This window comes from Benincasa hispida, chromosome 5 (genome assembly GCF_027475165.1).
Source record: "Benincasa hispida cultivar pf3 chromosome 5, pf3_genome.v1.1, whole genome shotgun sequence".
In the NCBI taxonomy this organism is placed as follows: Eukaryota; Viridiplantae; Streptophyta; class Magnoliopsida; order Cucurbitales; family Cucurbitaceae; genus Benincasa; species Benincasa hispida.
Window position 1 is genome coordinate 53,467,847 of NC_143482.1, and position 4,104 is coordinate 53,471,950.

A 4,104-nucleotide genomic window follows, 5' to 3' on the forward strand; every position below is an offset into this window, starting at 1 on the left:
TCGACAAATTCAGTATAATTAATTGGTGTCCAATGAAAGAAATTACATAGGAACTCTATCTTGCCCTAGAAGTTAGATAGACTCATATCCTAGATTACATTTACCCCTTTTATTTTAATTTCACACATTTATCTCCTATTCAGACAAAACCCCACATTTTTCGTTCTAGATAGAAAATTAACTCAACGAAATCAATCGCGCTTCTCTGTGGATCGACTCGGACTTACGACTGTTGCTACGTTTTAGTAGTAATAGAAGTAGTTCAGTATTTACATGAATTTACACCGGTCATATGTTGGACATAACACTTCTCCAATAAGCAAGAAACATGTAGAGCAATCAAATAATACAAAACCTCTATTACTAGGATTTATCGTCGGAATGATCGTTATTTAGGAATTAGTATATTAGAGTCAAAGTGATACATATGTTGTAGACAACAATGGCCGTAGCCTCAAGAATTTAATTGGAATTGAACATTTTGACGGCCTACCTACTTTAATTAATATCTTTTATCACTCTGTTTCTCAATTTCCACTAGAAAAAAAAAAAAAAAAAAAAAGCACTTTTGCTCCTTGTTTGTTCACCGACAAATCAACATTTTTGTATATTCCCACTCTCTCCCTTATCTTTGTTTCTCTATCCACACACGTCTTTTTGCACCACATATACATCATCTCTTTTTCCTCCTATCCTTTTCTCATTCATCTTTTTGTTTTAACTTTCTCTCTATTGCTTCTTTCCTTTCTTGGTTCGAAAGAAAGGAGACAAATTTTGGAAGCTCGCAAGAGGACATATATTCCCAATCCTCATTTCTCGTGAGTTTATATATATATCTTCGAATACAAACTTTAACATATATTTGTTTGCATATTATTAGCTACTTTAGATCTACACTAATTTATTCATGGATTACGTATATATTATAATTGTTTGTAATATTTAAATTTACTGAACAATGTTTAGATCCTTATTTAGTTACTTGACTAAACAATAACTTTAAATTTTGATTTCATAAATGGTTATTTATATTATGTCAAAGCTTTTATGTTCTTAGGAAGGTAGCAGAACACAGATCAATCCCATATTTCCTGTTCAATTTGCTTCATCAAGCTTCAACATTCATCTGAATTGGTCTGATTTCATCATTTCCAGGGAGAGAAAAAAAAAAACTATGGAAGAAGCCCCTTCAAGCCTGCACGTAGCAATGTACCCTTGGTTTGCTTTTGGCCACTTGATTCCATTTCTCCAAATTGCCAACAAGTTAGCCAAGAAAGGCCACAGAATCACCTTCTTCGTTCCAACAAAAACTCAACCCAAATTGCAGCCTTTCAATCATTTTCGAAATCTCATTACCTTTGTCCCCATCACTCTTCCTCATGTTGATGGCCTCCCTCTTGGAGCTGAAACTACTGCTGATGTTTCTCACCCTTCACAGATCCCTCTCCTAATGACTTCCATGGACTGCACCGAACCCCAAATCGCGTCTCGACTTCAAGACATAAAACCTGATGCCATCTTCTTCGATCTCGCGTATTGGGTGCCAAAACTGGCACGTCAATTGGGCATTAAGTCAATTTATTATACTCCTATTTCTGCAGTCACAATGAGTTATATTGAGGGCAAATTATGGGAATTTCCTGGACATAGTAATTTAACTCGAGATCATTTTATGCAGCCACCTCCTGGTTTCCCAAGTTCCTCAATCAAGCTTCAAGCTCATGAGGCTCAATATTTGGCATCCCTTAGCCATTGGAGATTTGGCGGTGATATCCCTTTCTTTGAGCGCAGTGCCACTTCGTTATCCCAATGCAATGCTATGGCATTGAAATCATGTAGGGAAATTGAAGGGCCTTTTATAGACTATATGCAAACTATAGTAAAAAAGCCTGTTCTCCTGTCAGGAATTGTGGATTTACACCCAGTAATCACAACTTTAGAAGAGAGATGGGTAAAATGGCTATCAGAGTTCAAGTCTGGCTCGGTCATATATTGTGCATTTGGAAGTGAGTGTACTTTGACCAAAAACCAATTCCAAGAATTGCTGTTGGGTCTTGAGCTTTCAAATTTACCATTTTTGGCTGCACTCAAACCGCCTGATGGCATCGACACGGTCGAGGTTGCCTTACCGGAAGGATTCGAACAGAGAGTTCAGGGGAGAGGGGTTGTATATGGAGGATGGATTCAACAACAACAAATTTTGGATCACCCATCAATTGGAGTCTTTGTTACACATTGTGGATCAGGTTCTATATCCGAAGCATTGGTTAAGAAGTGTCAGTTGGTGTTGTTGCCTCGTATTATTGATCATTTTTTTGGAGCAAGATTGATGAGCAAATTCTTGAAAATTGGTGTGGAAATTGAGAAAGGGGAGGAAGATGGGTTTTTTAGCAAAGAAAGTGTGTGTAAGGCAGTGAAGACAGTGATGGATGAAGAGAATGAAAGTGGGAAAGAGATCAGAGCAAACATTGCAAAGTTAAGAGAGTTATTGCTTGACAAAGATCTGGAGGAATCTTATATCAACGATTTCATCCACACTCTCAATGGTTTGATTGTATGAGTAGCAACGAAAGTCTCTTGTTTCTTGTACTTGCACTTAACTATATTTTTCTAGGTTAAAAGTTAGTACAAACTTAATTTACAAGTAATTCAGTTGGTTCTTTTTTCTTTTGGAATTATTGTTGTTGGTTTTGATTTAGGGTACTGACTTTTATAAAAGAGTTAATGGCCTAATGCCTTAATGGGTTTGATTAAAGAAGAATTTCAAGGTTGATGTATTAGTGAGTAGTTTCTTATTTGCCTATAAATACTTGTAATGTTTTCATTTCAATAAATATAAAACTCAACATCCCTCCACCATTTTTCGGTGAATGATGTACCAGTTGTGTTTCCCAACTTTCTTTGTCTCAAATTAGTTTCAAGCTTTTTTTTTCCACTGGATGAGAATGTCAATTGCAGGTTGGTCAATTTCCCCTCTTTTTTTTCAAGCTTTGAAAAATTAGAATTATGAGAAAGGATGACACTGAAGAGAGAAGAAAGAAAAAAAAAAAACAGTGGGGAGGAGAGATGGGATTGAGATTGAGAGAGAGAAAATACTTTTCTTAGTTTTAATTGAAATTTGTATTTAAAATAACAATAAAAAATACTTAATTAGGTTGAAAATATTAAAAGGGACGATTTAAACCTATTTGTCAAAAATGGGGGCTTAAAATGGCCAAATTGAAACTAGAAGGGTCAAAGGCACCAATTTCTAAAAACTCAGGAACTAAAAAGTGTTATATAAAAGTAGCAATGAATGAACAATGCATGGAGCATGACACTTAGGCTAATTTATAAGAGTTATGATGCCTTGTATGTCTAGCTTCACATTGTGTTCGTTTTATTTGTTTCCTATTATAAGCGTTATAATGAAAATTAGAACTAAAATTGATAAGAAATAGTTGCATGTGAACTTAGGTGAACTCATGTTTTAAAAGGATTTTAAAATTAGATTGAGATAGACCTAAGTTCATGGTTCTAATAAGATTAGAAACCTAAGTTTAATATTTTGAATAGATTTAATAGGATTAAATTGATTGGCATAAAAGATTAAATTTGTATTAAATCTATCTATAAGGGACATTTTGTCTAAGGCGGGTTCTATCTAGGTTGGGGTATTTAATCTGACGAAAACACAACACCCCTACTTGGGAACCTACCTGGAAAGGTGAATTAGATAGATTTACTATAAGCATCCGACAGTTGATCAAAGACTTCGTCAAAGAGTTTAATGGATGATGATCAAAAGTTGTTCAATTTTCCAAAGTAAGCGTTACTTTTGGGTAAACATAAAAAGTCAGTTAAAATTCTTAGTCATGTTTTTTCTAAGTAAACTAAACCCTAGGTTATAAAATACTCAGTAAGAGGAAGAGATATATATGATATGTCAATGATTCCACTTATGTTTCTCCTTGAATGTTCACGCCTTGAGATTCATGCTTGGCCTCGTGGTGCCTTGGGAGCATCCCCCTTCGGATGGTGTTTGCATGAGTCAATATCAAGGTGGACGGAGAAAGTGTTTATAGTAAGTGGGTAAAGGATGTGTGTCAACATGTCCTGCGGTCT

At 35.3% G+C, this 4,104-nt stretch overlaps 1 pseudogene across 3 annotated transcripts; it reads left to right on the forward strand.

Annotated features, from left to right (window-relative positions):
• Positions 1-575: 575 nt before the first annotated feature.
• Positions 576-2,895, forward strand: LOC150036232 (cyanidin 3-O-galactoside 2''-O-xylosyltransferase FGGT1 pseudogene; annotated as a pseudogene). 3 transcript variants are annotated; one of them, XR_016529573.1, is made up of 2 exons: positions 576-818; positions 1,156-2,895. The product of XR_016529573.1 is annotated as a cyanidin 3-O-galactoside 2''-O-xylosyltransferase FGGT1 pseudogene, transcript variant X1 (transcript). The 3 variants fall into 3 exon arrangements; XR_016529574.1 differs by having other exon boundaries at positions 636-818; positions 1,043-2,895; XR_016529575.1 differs by having other exon boundaries at positions 637-818; positions 1,058-2,895.
• The last annotated feature ends 1,209 nt before the right edge of the window (positions 2,896-4,104 follow it).